The sequence below is a fragment of the Colius striatus genome, chromosome 4, assembly GCF_028858725.1.
Source record: "Colius striatus isolate bColStr4 chromosome 4, bColStr4.1.hap1, whole genome shotgun sequence".
Classification (NCBI taxonomy): domain Eukaryota; kingdom Metazoa; phylum Chordata; class Aves; order Coliiformes; family Coliidae; genus Colius; species Colius striatus.
Genome location: NC_084762.1, coordinates 28,809,139 through 28,826,177, shown reverse-complemented (window position 1 = coordinate 28,826,177; position 17,039 = coordinate 28,809,139). Strand labels below are relative to the sequence as shown.

The 17,039-nt window shown below is 37.4% G+C and overlaps 1 non-coding gene across 1 annotated transcript; it reads left to right on the top strand.

Moving 5' to 3' along the window:
* The first annotated feature begins 16,463 nt into the window (after positions 1-16,463).
* Positions 16,464-16,627, top strand: LOC133625412 (U1 spliceosomal RNA). Its single transcript, XR_009818720.1, has one exon. It is a non-coding gene; the product is annotated as a U1 spliceosomal RNA (small nuclear RNA).
* The last annotated feature ends 412 nt before the right edge of the window (positions 16,628-17,039 follow it).

Sequence of the window (17,039 nt, the reverse complement as noted above, 5' to 3'; positions counted from 1 at the left end):
CAGTCCCAAATCACATGAAAGGTTGGCTATGGATATGGGTGTAGATGGACATTGCACTGATTGAGTAACTAAAACTGAGATGAGACTAAGCAGGACTATAGGTAATCCTGATCAACAATGCACTACTTCGGAGAGCGAACAGACATGTTGCATGCAAGTTTTTTTTTAAAGTCCTGTGCTCTTTGAGGACCAGAAAGAACATAAATCATATTTGGCTCCTATTTGATTGCTGTATAAAAACGATTTATCTCGTGTCTACCAAACTGTCCTGGGCAGAGAAGTCCTTCTACCTTTTGTATACAGGTAATGTCTGTCAAAATAGAAACAAGATTTGTAGACCTTGGTATTGTGGGACTGAGTGTTGGTTGGAAAAGCATGTTGATAGGTACAAGGTGGTGACAGTGACTGTGATGGCTCTGAGACCTCTTCCCAAGCCAGAAGTTCCAGGCAGTACCTTCCTCTGGCTACATATCCTTCAGAAATCTCTCTGATTTCACCTTTCTACTGCTATGCTATAGATGCCTTGCTATTCCTGCACAAGCAATTTCACCATATTTATGATCCAACAGTTCAACGTCAAGCCTCAGCCTGACCAAATCATTGTATGGGACATACCAGCCTTGACTGAGTGCATGAACATCTTTTAGTGCTTGTGTCTGGGGGAATAGCAATATCATTTCTGTTACATTTTCACATGAAACACACTACTGACCATTTTCTGTTTTCTTCTGCCATATACTACCTAAAACTTCTTTGTGCCTTGTGCTGGGATTTTTTTTCCCTTCTCCTCAATATTGAAACTAGACCTTAAGTCCTCTTCATTAAAATAACAGTCTCCTAGGCTTGCTTTCTTCAGCTGATGTCAAGACCTATGCAGTCAGGTTTTTTTTTTGCACAGGATTTGCAATACATTCACTTTTGAGTAGCAATCAGGCCCTGACAGATCAAGAAATCCTCTTGGAAAAGGAAAGGCCCAAGATCGTGACTAGGGCAATTCATACGACTGTCTGACCCATAACTGAAAACCCTGTGGCTTTTGCTGTTGCTAGTTCCTTAATAGCCTTTCTGGTTTGTTTCCTCAGATTTATATGAAAGTTTGGATTGATAAGGAGCCAGACTCTTAGCAGTCTGCAGGTCACTACTCTTTGAACTTTCAAGTTTCTGGATTTTCGCCATTTTGCTGAAAGGTTAACAAGGCATCTCTTCTCCAATTGTCTGGCTCACACACTCCAGGTGAGGTAGGGATGCAAGATCTTACAGAGGTCTTCACACAGCCTGCCAGGAAGTCTTCAGAGAAAATAAATTAAAGGTTGAGACCTAGCTTCCAATAGGAAGCTCAAGACAGCAAAAAAGAGCCCCTGTCTAAAACACAAGTTACACGAATGTGTTCATTTAGAGACATCCCACCCAAGGAAGCACTTAAGCAGCAGGGATCAGAGTATTGATAGTGTAAGAACTATCACAGTGCCTTCATCACCACAGGGCATAATCCCACTGCTAAAAAAGCACATTTCCAACAGACCACCTTTACTGCATTAAGTGGGATGAGTCTATCACCTCCCCCTGCACTAAGACTGCATAACTCTGAGTCGAGTCCAGACAGAGGAGAGCAGAATCTCTACCTTAAAAGCAACGGACTAACACTGTTTCCAGGACTTCTTTTGTTCCTAGTTTAATTAAAAGTGTCATTTGCCTTGTTTTTAACTCTGTTGACTGAAGGTTTCTCATAGTCCTTTTCCCTCTTTTTATATATTTTCTATAGCTCTTAGTTTCTAACTTATATGATATATATTCATTTCATTCTGGTCATGGAACCACACTGGTTCACTTAAAGGCTTACTTTTGCTAAGTAAATGCTTATTTCATAAATATTAAACAGAAGAGTGAACAACATTCTCATCCAAATCTTATTATAAGCACTATGTTGAGAGTTTACTGCATGTTTATACACATTTTAAAATAATGAACCACAGTCAGAAGACTTTGAGTAGTTATGGATATATTCCCTCTGTTCCATTTTCAAAATACATATACATAAGTATATAAAGTGAATATAATTTCGTACCTGTTTTTTCTGTTACTAAGTTGCTTTTTAGGCAATGTGGATATTTTTCCACATATTTACAGACTGTGGATTTTGAATATGACATGAAATAGTTCCAATAATTTCCCAGATGCTTTTGTTTATATTTTTGTTCTCAACTGATTTGATTCATAATTATTTTCAGCATTTCTAAGTTGGCCCTATTAAAGCACCAAATCTAGAACATGTTGGTTACACAGTTATATATTTGATTCTGTTTCCACATAAGAAATGTAAATCAGCCTCCACCACTTCCATTGAATTAGACACCATTAGCCTGATAATTAAGCCCTTTCTGTGATACACAATGCTCCTAGGTCAAACACACTTACAGGTCAGGAAATATTAACCTGTAGTTTCACAGTTGCAGGAGCAGAAGAATTTTTGTTGAAACGTCTCTCAGTCAGAGAGAAATCTCCTCCCCACATCATACATTATTAAAGAGTACTCACTCTACTCTCAGATTTGATGGAAGGAAGAACACGCTCACTATATCTATATTGTGATTTTTCTGTTGGAATGGTGGTGCGCCTTTTGGTTCCAGGTAGTCAATGACCTGGGAGCAGTGAATGAGCTAGAACACCCTTCCTCCATTGCTTTTGTGGTTTCATGCCTTCTAATATACAAGGTTTTTAAACATTTGATTAATATGCCCCTTCCTGCTCCAGTGAATAAATAAAATGTGAGTTCATAAGCAAGCAGTCTGAATATCTCTCACCTGTTGCCCATACATCAGCATATAAAAAGACTTTATTTCTTCTGATATTTTTATTCGTTTTGTTTTCAACATTTAGATTTTGAACTAAATAGGAGCTGGTTTTTTATGTCTCTTGATGTTGTCCACTTGCTGACAATGGCTGTAGTTAGGCTAATGTCATGAACATCAGTTTTCTCTGGGCAGAGCAAATCATCCAGACTGCTTAGTTGCCTGTGGTCACAGAAGGGAAAACAATGTTCCACGAATCCAAATCTTCTTCTTTCCCATATATTAAAATCTGTTAAAATAGAAGGCTATGATGTCTTTCCCTCTCTTAAAGCTGTATCATATAAATAATATATATAAGTACGTCATTGCTACAAACCTGCATACATATGGAGCTCTAGGTCTGTATTTCTTGTGCATTCCAAATTTCTAAACTGTCCTTATAATTTGTCTATCCAAGGAACAGAGTGATACTTGTCTGCAAGAAGTGCCAAATGAGCTAGAATTAAAATCTCCTTCAAACTGTTTACAAAATGTATTCCCAAATGCAATGAAGTCAGAGAGAACAGATAATGAAGATCAGGAACACACATGGTTTTCCTTTACATTGACAAAATGTTAAGCTAAAAATAATTTAATTCACAATAGCCCAATACTGTCTCTGCTCATGAAAACATCTTAATCATTTGGCATTTTTGTATTTCCTAATAAAATAAAGATCATTGCAAAATTCCAAATACTTACACTTGAAAGATTTTCATAACCCAGCTCAGATAGATTAACACAGATGATTTATAAAACATTAAGCATCAGTAATGAAATGATATTACATCTTGCAGTCTGGAGGCTTTCTTGTGGGTCATTATTTTAAAACATGTATAGACACAGTAAACTCTTAACAGTAGTTAAAGTGAGATTTTGGTGGCAATTTTACAATACATTTAAATCTTAATATTTATGAAACATGCATTTACTCAATAAAAATAAGTCTCTAGGAAATGCAGTGTAGTGCGGCGGCTAGGATACAGACCCATGAGTCAGAAGTTTGCGTTCTATTTCTGGACATGCCAGAAGGCTTTTTCTATAATTATCAGCATCTATATTTGTCCTTTTTTTCTCACTCTCTTTTGTCATATATTTGGAAACTCACAAGAAAGAGAGGCAATTATTTTAGAGAGAGGAGATTGCTATCCTTTTGGGGTTGTATCCTGACACTTGGAGAAATCATGCCTCAGTATTTTCAAATCTTGAAATATTATTCCTTTTTGAATCCTATTCATTCAACTTTATGCACATAGAATAACAGTGTCTATCAATAGATTCCAAACACGCTGGCTAGAGATACAATATTTATGAAGATATTTAGCCAAAATACAGAAAATTCACACTTTTCCTCATGCAATTCTACTGCATTGCTCATTTGGACAAAATCAATTGAGTAACAAACCAATCAGGCTTCAGATGAGATTTTCTTAGACCTGAGAGGCAAATACTGGGACTTGGATTTTCCTGCTGGCTCTTGTACCCTAAGGACCTACTTCATGCCTTCAACATTTTTTAAGATAGTAAGATTCCAGTTACCGATGGTGCTGTGTTTCAAGTGAGAATCTAGGCAAATCTTCTATTCATCTCTTGCTATAATAATCACATTTTCACCACTGGTTTAGAGAGAGAGAAATTTGAAATTTGAATCTGTTCTTATTCCAGAACAAAACGAAATACTGAAAACTCTGGTGAATTCAATGAAATTCAATTAGAGATTTTTACGAAGCAATATTCATTCACTAGAAAGGAAATCATATGATTATGATTTTTATTAGGATATCTAGTGGCTGGGAAACAAAAGTCAAAACATCAGCTAAAAGCAATAAACTGCATGGTGCTAAACTGAAAAAAAATCTCTAAGGCTTTACAACAGTCAAATATATTTCCAATGATGCCAATACAATGAGAAAAACAATATTATAGCTGCTGTTGCATGAAAAACACAATTTATTGTGGCAATTTGTCTTCAATATGTATTGTATGAAAAATATATTGATAACAAGATGGGCACAGGCAGCATAGCTTCAGTTACACTTTGGAAATTTTAAACATCTATATTAGGACAGAAGAAGCAGACAGGAATAATTTACAGTGGTTTACCTTTGGTACTATAACCTTGATATGCAGCATAATTTTCAAGATATTAGTATTAAAATCAATCACAGTTACCTAGAGTAGAGCACAGGAAAGATGACCAGAGCCAATTTACATAATCGTTCAGGATTTTGCTTCTCTGAATAGCCAGCTCACAAATATTCACACTAAAAGTAGACTTTCCAATGTAAAATGTTAGGTTTACCACCCATGTTCCACAGGATGAGGTTTTCACTTCAATTTTTGATTGTAATTTTGGTGTGCAACTGGAACTGATGTCTACTGTCCAATTTAAAATTAATACATGTTCTATGTATGTTCAAGGCACTATTCAAGTCTATTGAATCCCTTTTTTTGGAGAATATGTACACTTCTGTCATTATCAGTACATTTAGTTGTTTTGTACAGCCTTTTGGAAAATTATTTGTTTTTAAAAAATATAACAAATCTAATAGAAGGTTACTGGTTGCTTCCATGCTCTGTGTCTTCTCTACTTTTCACACTGCATATTAAAACATACTATCATTCTTTGCTGTGGCTCTACTCAGCTTCATGAAGATATCTCAATTCTTGTTTGGACCTTTCCCCATTTACTCCTTTAGCTTTTGGCAGACTAAACACATCAGATTCCTTAGCTACTCCAGTTGTTTTTCTATCACCTTGTCTTTTGTTTCTCTGTTTCCAGGTAGCAAGTATAGTTCTCCAGCGGTAGATAATGAAAATTTTCTGTTGAAGCACACAGATATAAAAGCTATTTCACTGTGAGGGTGAGGGAGCAGTGGCATAGGCTGCCCAGAGGGTTTGTGGAGTCTCCTTCATTGGAGGTCTTCAAGACCCGCTTGGACATGTTCCTATGCAACCTGATCTAGGTGAACCTGCTTCTGCAGAGGGGTTGGACTAGATGATCTCTAAAGGTCCCTTCCAACCCCTACCATTCTATGATTCTATGATTCTGTCTTGAAAATTTTACAGATAAAGGTGAAAAGCAAATAGCAAGAGTGAGATTTCTGGTAGGATTTTCCATGGATGCCAAGCCCAAGCTCTATATTCTTTCTTTATCAAATACCATCTTCCTAATGCAAGATGTATAACACGGCAGTCTGAGTCAGTCTCTTCAGTCTTGTATTCCATCACAGTAGGGCCCAGATTTTTGTTTCTGAACAGTTTTATTTTATTCCCTGATGATGTCTAATTTATTGGGTCTTTTTTGTTACTTGTAGACTTACAATGCAGCTGTTTTTCTTTCTTCCTTTGAAGACGTATTTGAGAAGAACTGCTATTTCTCCTGATGATCTCTCTCTACTTGCTCAGTCCTTCTGCAAGTGAGCGGGTAACATCTTCCAAAGAGACATTTCCCTTCTGTATCCCTGTTTTTCTATTCTTCTTCTATTCACTGTATCATAAACGAAAAATCTTTCACTTACATTACCATTTATCACATAATGTCCTTCATTTCCTTATGCTAAATAAAAAATTTCTATACTGTCATTAGTAATATTGACTGCATAAGAGACTCTCAAATTCCTACTGAACTGTAAGGAAGTATTTTATGCAATTATTGTAACCATTCCCTGTAACTCTGTGACACCAAGCAGGGATCTGAATTTCTTTCTATGGGTTTTGAAGTTTTATTTTTTAAAACTTTAACACAGCTTTTATAAGGGCAATTCACTGTGGGCACCTCAGACACCAGAGCGTTTAAAACCATGTTCTTTAGAAGAACATCAGAAACACTATTAATAAACATATTGAGGTCCATTATTTGTCACAACCTCACTTGGTATGCCATATTTAGCAGATATTGATTTTACATGTGAGAAACAATTGAAACAGCACAGAAGTAGCACCCCAGAGTGCTATTTCTGGATAAAGAAAAAGATCATTTCAAATCAATGTGTATTATTGTAAACAAATAAATTAATGTTACCCTTTTACAAGGATCTGAATTTTTCTTTAATATGCCTGAATTACAAACAGAGTTTCTTGTTACCAGCTTTTCTTTGCTTTAAAGTTAACTATTCCACAGCACTTCACCTTGTTTTCTTTATGGCATTTTTCTGTTTCCAGGGGAATTCAGTTTTTCCTGTAAATGTCTACGATTTCTTCCTCTCTCTGTTTTTTTTCTCTTTAACTTTTGGGCACCATTTTTCTCAGTCTCCTACAGTGTAATTTCTTTCAGGAAGGCATAGTATGTGTGACTGCAAATTGTTATCGTACCGCTGAATTTCAGTGTAGACGTGCTGATCCTCTGAAGTTTACCCGTGCTAAAAGGTGTGTTCAGCTGTACAATAGTTAAGAAGCCCATTTCTGTGTTTACAGCAGCATTTAAAATGTGTATTTAAAAGTAAAAAATATTTGCAGCAAGGGGTGAATTAACATTTAGAGGTAATTGCTTAGTTGTATTTTTAAAGAAACCTTTCCAATGCCACAATAAATTACATCTATTTTTAAAACGAGTCAAACTACTCTTCGTAGTGGGATAATGGATGCCTTTAATGACAAGTCACATAATGTGCATTCACAAATGAATATTCATGCTGCAAGTGTTCACGGATACTGATAATATTTCATTTATTCTATGTGGGAGCAAAGCAATCATGTACCAAATCTATTGAATAATCAAAGAGCAAGTAGATCAGAGACAACTCAGGGGATGAAACCTTTTCAGATAAATAATTTGTTAAACAATTACAGCTAATGAGCTGATTCATAAAAATCAGGCTATTCATTGATAATACATCAAGTGACTAAAAGTCTATGTTTGATGGCTACATTATTTGCTATGAATAGTTAATCGATTTTCAACTGTAAAGCTTTAATTTTTCTTTTAAAGTGTGAACAAATATGGATGAAATTCTCTCTGAAATTTAAAAAAATTGAACTTTCTTCCATTTTGTGCCAACAGGTTTCCTACTTGATTTTGAACAAACCACTTATTGTCAGAGCCTGCTGTACTTGTTCACAGTGGCCAACATTCCTCCATTACTTTGACACTATTTGTGGTTAAAGGAGTCCAGGAGTGTGTGATATACTTTTGATGGCTGTGCAGGAAGATGAGCCTGAGATTCTTCAGTTGCCTGAGCAACTGGCATGCAAGCTGTTTGCTCTAGCTTATGTGAGCTCCTAACCAGTCTTGACTACTCCACTGTTCCCAGTAGCCTACTCTCTGAGATCCCTCCTGTAATGCAGTCCATTAGCATTCCTATCTAGGTAAACTTATTCCAATAAAGTGATCATTTCACTTGTGAGATACTAAGAGTGAGATATTATGGAAGCAGGGGCCAGGCCTGCTGAGTACCCTTTGTGAGGAGTCATTTTGAGCATTGCCAGTGTCAACTGCTTGTCAATGCAGCTTTAAGGCTTGAGGCATATCCCATCCCTGTACAGAAGCTCCTCTTCCTGGAGAGCTAGGTGAGACATTGTAGATTACAAAGCAGCAGGTAAGCAGTGTAGCTGCTCAGCAAATAGGGGCTCCAGCTTTTGTTCTGGTCCCAAACAAAAATGGTAGCACCGGTGTCTCCTTAAATCCCAGCTTCAACTGGAAAATGTATCATGTTGCCTTAACTTCATTTTTCAGAACCCAGATCTTGTTCTCAGTTTCATCTGGTTTCTGTTAAGTGTCAGCTAGAGAGCCAAAGAACCAAAGCTGAGACATGTCCTTCCCAGATGCACTGCTGCTAGCACAGCTACTACTTGCATTAGAAACATCCCTGCAAGCACTTTCTTTGCTCAAGAAGTAACTGGTGGACTGTGTGTAGCTAACTTATTTGAAGCCCTGGAGCCAAATTCCATCAGGGAATAATAACAGAAAATGCTAGCAGGAAAACAGGAGCATCTGGGTGCAAACATAGGCTTGAACTGAGAATCGTGGGTTACACAGAATCACAGGTTGGGGAGAAATTAGATGAATTCTCTAACCTTTGGAATGAGAATCTCTCTCCTATGTAAAGTGAGGCAAATAACTGCCAACTGGTGGTCAAACCCTTTTTCAGCCTGTGAGATTTGTTTTTCAGATGCTGAATATTTGCCAAATCAGTGGTTCCTGATTTTGAACATCTTCAGAGCTAGCTAATAGATACCAGCCTTTATAAGGAGAATGGGATGTTTAGTGCAGGATGGTAAAGGAGATGAGAGTTAGGAACACAAAATAAGCTAATCTGAACTGAAAAACAGCACACAAAGAACACATAGCACTTAAGCCACCATAGTCAGATAAACAACATTTTACAGATAACAGAAAGAATTAATAGATGACTTTGTAAAACTCATATCAAGGACCTAAAACAGAGCTATTATGTTGTGAGTCTAGACCATATGACAAAATAATAACAAACACAATAAAATCTTCAAGAAAAGAATGTGGTAGGGGGATGGGTGTTACAATGAGGTTCATGTGTTTAGCTCCCTAGGCATGGTAAGACTTAGCAGAAATGTTTGTGGGAAGGATAACAAAAGTAAGTTAAAATGAGGTAAAATATAACTTGATGCTGGTGAAGATACCTCACAGTAGACTGACTTCACACCTTTCTTTGTTAGGGAATTGATTTTAAATATTAGAGATACTGCATTGTCATAGTCTGCTTTTTCTTCAGCTTCATGTGAAATGGGAAACTATCAGTTACACTGTAGACGATGCAGTTTTTATAGAAGTATTATAAGATTAGTAAGGAAAAAGCTCAAGAGTGAGCTCCAGACTGTGCTGAAAGAGCATCTATCTGGGTGTAGAGTGATTACTCCTCAAAGATCAGTCTTGAGAGAGAACTCATTAAATATTTTTACTAATGACCTTGACACCAAATATGACAGTGTGCTAAATGTGCTGATAACATGCAGTTGTGAGGCACTGACAATATTCAAAAGTTAGAATATCATTCAGGGTACACTTCGCAATGTCGCTGACAACTGGAGTGGCACAAATAGGGTTCAGTACAGTGGCTGGAAGTGGGACTAGGAATGAATAGCACAAATTTCATTAATAATCTCGGAATTTGTCGTCTCTTAAAAAATAATGAGGATACAGGACCTTGTCTCTTGTAACATCCTTATAGGAAAGCTCAGACAATGTAGGTTGGATGAGGTGGATTGTGAACTGGCTGAATGACAGAGCCCAGAGGGTGGTGATCAGTGGCACAGAATTGAGTTGGAGGCCTGTGGCTAGTGAAGTTCCACAGAGATCTGTTCTAGGGCCAGTCTTGTTCAACATCTTCATCGGTGAACTGGATGAGGGCACGGAATGTACCCTCAGCAGGTTCGCTGATGACAACAAACTGGGAGGACTGGCTGATTCCCCGGAAGGCTGTGCTGCCATTCAGTGGGATCTCGACCAGCTTGAGAGTTGGGCAGAGAGGAACCTCATGAGGTTCAACAAGGACAAGTGCAGATTTCCTGTGGAGGAACAACCCCATGCACCAGTATAGGCTGGGGATTGACCTGCTGAAGAGCAGCTCTGCAGAGAGAGACCTGGGAGTCCTAATTGATAATAAACTAAACATGAGCCAGCAAAGTGCCCTCGTGGCCAAGAAGGCCAATGGCATCCTGGGATGCATCAAGAAGAGTGTGGCCAGCAGGTCAAAGGATGTTCATCTTCCCCTCTCCCCTGCCTTGATGAGACCTCATCTGGAGTCCTGTGTCCAGTTCTGGGCTCCTCAGCTCAAGAGGGACAGGGAACTTCTGGAGAGAGTCCAGAGGGCTATAAAGATGATTAAGGGAATGGAACATCCCTCCTGTGAGGAAGAGCTGTAAGACCTGGGGCTGTTTAGTCTGGAAAAGAGCAGACTGAGGGAGGACCGTATTAATACACATAAATACTTAAAGGACGGGTGTCAAGAGAATGAGGCATCTTTTTTCTGTAGCATCCCAGTGACAGGACAAGGAGTAAGAGGCACAAGCTGGAACATAGGAAGTTTCACTTGAACATTAATTAAAACTACTTTCCTGTGAGGGTGAGGAAACCCTGGCACAAGCTGCCCAGAGAGAGTGGAGTGTGGAGTCTCTTTCTCTGGAGGTTTGCAGAACCCTTCTAGATGTGTTTTTGAGTGACCTGATTGAAGTGAACCTGCTTTAGCAGGGAGTTGGACTCGATGAACCCTAGAGGTCGTTTCCAATCTGTATAATTTTGTGATTCTGTGAAATAAACCAGAGTATTAGTCTGTTGTGGGCATATATGAGACAATGGTCTGACATACTTAGCTTTAAAAATATGTGTGAAAGTTTAATATAGCATCTCCAGTACAGAAAGAAAAGTACTAGTGCTAATATCTATGACTTTGTCTACAATATTTTATTCTATTCTGGATGGTTATGTTTAATGAAGATGAATCCAGACTTGAACAGGTGCAGAGCAGAAGGTTTAAAATTAATAGGTAATGGCAAACTTTACCTAGAGGAGGGAGATGAGAATAGTTTATTTACTTGATAGCACAGTATACGTAGTTTTGTAAAAATAAAAAAAAGTAAAAATAAAAAAAGAAGCCATGCATGCTATCTGTAAGTAAATCAGTTAACTTGGAAAATGGACAATATTGGCACAAATGAAAAAGGTATAAAGTGAATCTGGTTAAGTTTGGTCTGGAAGTTAAAAAGGGTCTGGAAAATGCAATATTATTTTTTTCTGGAGTTCGATCTGGTTAGGAAGTAGCTTCCTACAGTAAAAAAGAAAGGTGTTTGGACTGTAAGATCAGATCCTGATTTGATTTGATCCTATGGGAAGACATTAGCTATAAAAACCTGTGGGACTGGGCATCAAGATGAAGTCTAGGAAGGCAAGGACTTCTCATGAGGCTTAAAAGTGGTATCACTGTGAAGTGCTGGCTAGGCTAAGTAATAGAAGAAGGCATATGGCTAGAGGCAATAACACGTAAGATCCTCTAAGTATGGAGAAAGAGTGAGACAAAGTTGAGGAGACTAGCTGTATACAATGAAGATGTGGATAAGCAACCTGAAGAAAGAAAAGGGCTGGAAACAAGAAACCTGAGATGGAAAGAAACCAGCAGCAAGACAGACCTAATAGACTGTGATCAACATAGACTGATTCTCCTTAGAACCCAGAAAAGAACCAGAGATTCCTGAGTGCTGCCACTCCTCTGTTGACACAAAATATCTGTGAAAACTCACATTGCTTCTTGGTGCAACAGATCTACATCTAATACAGTTTATTATCATCCTTAATCACAGGCATTTGGCTGTGAGTCTTCATTACCCTGTCCATACCAGTGAACACAACAACTCTCACTACAATTCTCGTGATTAAAAAGATATATCAGTGGGATGCTAAAACCAACATAAGATTACAGGAGACTCATATCAGAAATGAATATTACGAACCCTGTAGTGGCATGCTGAATAGTTATTTCAGTTGCTGTAATGTCAGGATGCTCTGAAAATGTCCAAGAGTTTTTGGAAATTTGAGTATAAGAAAAATAACTCTCAATTAATTTTGATCTAATTAAAGAATTGTGAAAAGTATCTGTTTTTAACTGAATTGTAATGATATTAATTGAAGATAAGATCTTTCCTTCAAGGCTGAGTTGCACATTCTGATCTTATTTGTTTTCAAAGCAAAAACACTACCAATATTATCTAGCTTTTATTTGCACTATTTAGTGTTTAGAATTCTTTAAATGTACACTGTGTCCTTAGTTTGGGGCTCCTAAAAGAAGCTTCATTAAAAACCACACAGTTTTCATGGGGGAGTTAAGTTCTATAGATGATCCAAAATGGGTGAAGCCTTGGAAAGAACAAAGCTGGCTGCAATTTAGTTCAGGATTGTGTTCAGAAAACACAAACCTACTGCAACATAAAATGTCTGAGATTAAAATGTAAAAAACCAAATAATTGGAGAGATAAAAAGATGCTGTAAAACTTCTGAACATTCAGTTCTTACTGCATTTTTATTCACTGCTTTAAAAAAACACTTGAGACGTGTAAGGTTTATTTTTTTTTTTCCACAGGGCAGGAAATATCAGCAGGTTGGTAAATCTTCCTAAATTCCAACATGACTAGAAATAGCCACAAGAGAATTACTGAATATCTGCAGTAAATGATGCTAGTTTATCATGTGTCAGCATCTACCCTCCTTATATTTTCCAGCTTTTAAAGAAACACTGACATTTTAGCTGGGTGCAAACTGACAAATTACTTGATGGGCATTTGTCCTTCATCCAGCAAGGCAAATTGTGCTGGTAGCAGGCAAAAAGAAATTAACATTTTTTGAGATCCAGAGAAACTATAATATTTGTTCTCAGACAAACCAAGTTCTGATATTAAGAACCAACTATATGTATTAATTTTCCTTTGAAGTTATTTAATCCCTTTTAGAATCTGACTAGGGTTGCATAGAGTGGATATCTTAATTTAATTTTAGTTCTGTTTCTTTCCTTGTGCTGTTGCCTACCATTTTAGTAATCTCCACACACCTATGTGAGACAGTTTTAATTTTTCTAAATGATTACCTGGGGCAGAATGGGAATATGTAGTTGCTGTAGGTACCCATACTACCTTTCTCTGCTTAGAAAAACAACACAGCTGTCCTCATTTTACATGAAAAAGGCCTTATCTCTTATCCTTTGTCTTCAAAGCATGGTTACATGCTATTTTGATACTGCTTAATACAAGGGCACACCATACACTTGTGTTTTTCCTGGACAGCCGCTCATGCAGTCTTGCCGGAATGCTTTGTCAGCCTTTGATTAAAGCAAAGTAAAACTCAAAGGATCAGAGGGCAAATCAAACCGTTGCTGCTTCTTGGCACGCTAAAGGGAGACATACAATGGACATCTGTCATGAGGCTTAGCACAGAGAATAAAGAATGGGTCTAAGTGTGGTACTAAAGGATAACAGAATACCATAGGGTGCCCAGGGTAGTGGTTATTATTAAAGCTTGTTACCAAAGGTGGGATATCAGTTGGCATAAGTGATATGCTAAGAGTGGCACAAACATAACTTGAGGCATAATCCTGCAGATATGTGAATGAATTTATGAAATAAACCTTTAATGTAGAGAGGAGGGAGGAGAAGGGATTAAGAAACCACAGAGAGTTTTGATTTGTTTCATTTCTTTTGGAATTTATCTTTCATACTTCATCTCAAGAATAAATGCAGAAAATAAAGGTTCAATTGCACAGCAAGTAGACCTGCACATATGAACTCTGGTCCAGGGAATGCAGCTAATAATAGTAACAATACACTGTGAGGGTTGCTTGGTGGGTTGACAAACTAAATATATCTCCCCTGGCAAAATTAGATTTGCATTTTCCTTGCTGGGCCATGTCTTCATTAGTGTGGTTTGTGCTAACCAGATGGAATCTTCAGTTGCTTTTAGCCTGAAAGCTGAATACAAAATTGAGTAAGCTTTTTGATAGCAGCTTTCTCTGCCCTGTCCTGTCATATAGCTTGGCAATGCTTTGTAACACAGAATTTCTTGGGTTCCTCCCTCTCCTTATTTTGTATCTTAATATCTATAGTATTCAGTAGTTTAAGATCAGGACTTCAGTTTTGTCATTGACATCATAAAGAGACAGATTCTAAAATTTCTTATTCCCGGCACTGGCTTGTGCTGTTTCAAACCATGTCTTCCTTCTACGGACAGATGATTAAGAAAAGGTACCAAATTGTGCATATAGGTCATGAGATTCTGTGTAAGTAGTTATACTAGAAAGTGCCAAAGGCACAGGAAATAAGATGGGAAGGGCATCTGGGGAATCGTCTTTTGCTCACTATTGGTGACACCAGTGCTTAGTGATTAGTCACAGCCATCGTTACTATTTTCCCTGTATCTTGTTAATTTCAGATCAAAATAGCACCATGCCCGGACCATTCTCAAGTGTGGCCTGGGACATCTGATAACTGATTTCTGGAAGTGGTGGTGTGCTCTCTTCCTTGGTACAATCTTTTGTTATATTGCACAAACTTCTAGTTGCTCAATATTACCAAAACAGTAACAAAAAAATTACTTAAAAACTATACAATGTGATGACTTGTCAACGTAAAAAATTATATTCTCACAAGGTCATTATTGGCAAAAGCTTTAATTCTGGCAATATTTATTTATTATTCAAAAAAAATCTGATGTTCAGCTCAACAGGTGCCAATTTCTTCTTAGTATTTAGCCACATCCATTGGTGAAATCCAATACTTCAGACGTGAAAGCATTATAAAGACAACAGCAATGATCATGTTTTTCCTTATCATTCCTACTGCATAATTTTTCAACAGTGAAGGCTTTAACAAAGCCCTTTGAAAAATTAATCACTACTTCTATTCTGTGCATAGATAAGATGAGTTTGGGAAAACTAAACGCTGTGAGTGTCCTACTATTGAAAGAATGATTGTTGAAGAGTATGGGATGGAATAGGTAGTCATGTCAAGGGAATACCCATATCACTACTACTCTATTTATAATCATATGTAGTATAGAAACACAATTAACAATTGTGAAGTTCTGCCTATTTTTTGTCAAAATTATTTTCTTTTTCAAGAGAACAGTAAAAATTAATCCCATGTTTGGAGTCAAAGTATACATTTCAGTGCAAAGGAGAGCATTTGAGGATGGCAATAATAAAACTGTATTTTTACTCTGATTTCTTTTTAATGGTCTCATTTTCTTTCTTTTAATATTGATCTATATTTCTATGTTAATTAACTTGAATTGCACTTCTTAGTATTATATCAGAAAAAAGTGTGCAACATAAAACTGGACATCTTGGGGTCTGTGTTATGTTGAAAGATAGATTTCAAATTTAGAAAAGATTATTTGGCTTTTCTATGGAAATATATAGGGATGTGTTAAACAAACTAGAACATTAGTACAGTGACATTCAGAGAAAAGCTTTCAATAGCTCAGTGGTTCTCAATGCTTCTTATTCACATAAGCAAGCTAGTTAGTGCATGCTATGAACCATAAAAAGCTGAAGACAAGAAGATTAATATACCTATAGAAAGTAAGCTTTACCAACATGTTTTGTATATAAATTGCAAAGAGATTCAAGTATGTTTACTCTGCAACACACATAACCAGACACCCATGGGAGTGAGATGGACTCAAAATGTAGCTATCAGTAAAATGGCATCTGTGACTGTTTTTTTAGCAGTCAAGAATCTGTTTTATTGTCCATCCAATACACATTGCCAGGTCTGATTGAAGGAAGCAGTAGTACTTCAGGAAGTTAGTGACAGAAATAGAAGGACTCGCCTTCCTCTTTTGTTATTCCGCGACTCTCCTCTTGAAAAGTCCTGAAAAGCAACAGAGTAAGGAGAGACAGCTGTGCTCAAAGATATATACATGTCTTAACCCAAATTCACCTGCAAAGGCTGCATTCTAAACATCTTCTTCAAGATACGTCTCCTGGGTGTGAAAGCCTTTACAACATATAACTTGCCCCTTACCCAGCTAAAAAACATACTTAAGCAATAAATAATAATAATAAAATTTCCATCTAAGAAAAAATGCACAAAATTAAATTCTGCTACTTGAGGCTTTAAAATACTTTTTCACAGTCCTAACCACAAAACAAAGAATAGAGATTTATTTTTTATATATATATACTTACCTGGCAGGGGAGACACCATGATCAGGCAGGTGGTTTTCCCAGGGTGAGGTCCATCTTCTACACTCCAGATGTGCTGACCCCTACAATTTCTCCAAATGTGGGAAACTCAACTGCATAATTTGTGGTAGTGGGAATTTAATTTTCTTTTTTTTTTTTTTTCCCCCACCTCAAGAGGGACAGGGAAGTGCTGGAGAGAGTCCAGCGCAGGGCCACCAAGATGATCAGGGGACTGGAGCATCTTCCTTATGAGGAAAGGCTGCGGGACCTGGGGCTGTTTAGTATAGAGAAGAAGAGACTTGAGCGGGTATCTCATTAATATTTATAAGTATATAAATGGTGGATGTCAGGAGGTTGGGACATCCTTTTTTTCAATGGTATCTAGCAGCAGGAAAAAGGGTAATGGGATGAAGCTGGAACACAAAACATAAGATAAAACTATTTTACTGTAATGGTGAGGGAGCACTGGCACAGGTTGCCCAGAGGGGTTGTGGAGTCTCCTTCTCTGGAGGTCTTCAAGACCCTCCTGAACCTGATCGTGTGCAACCTGATCTAGGTGGATCCACTTCTG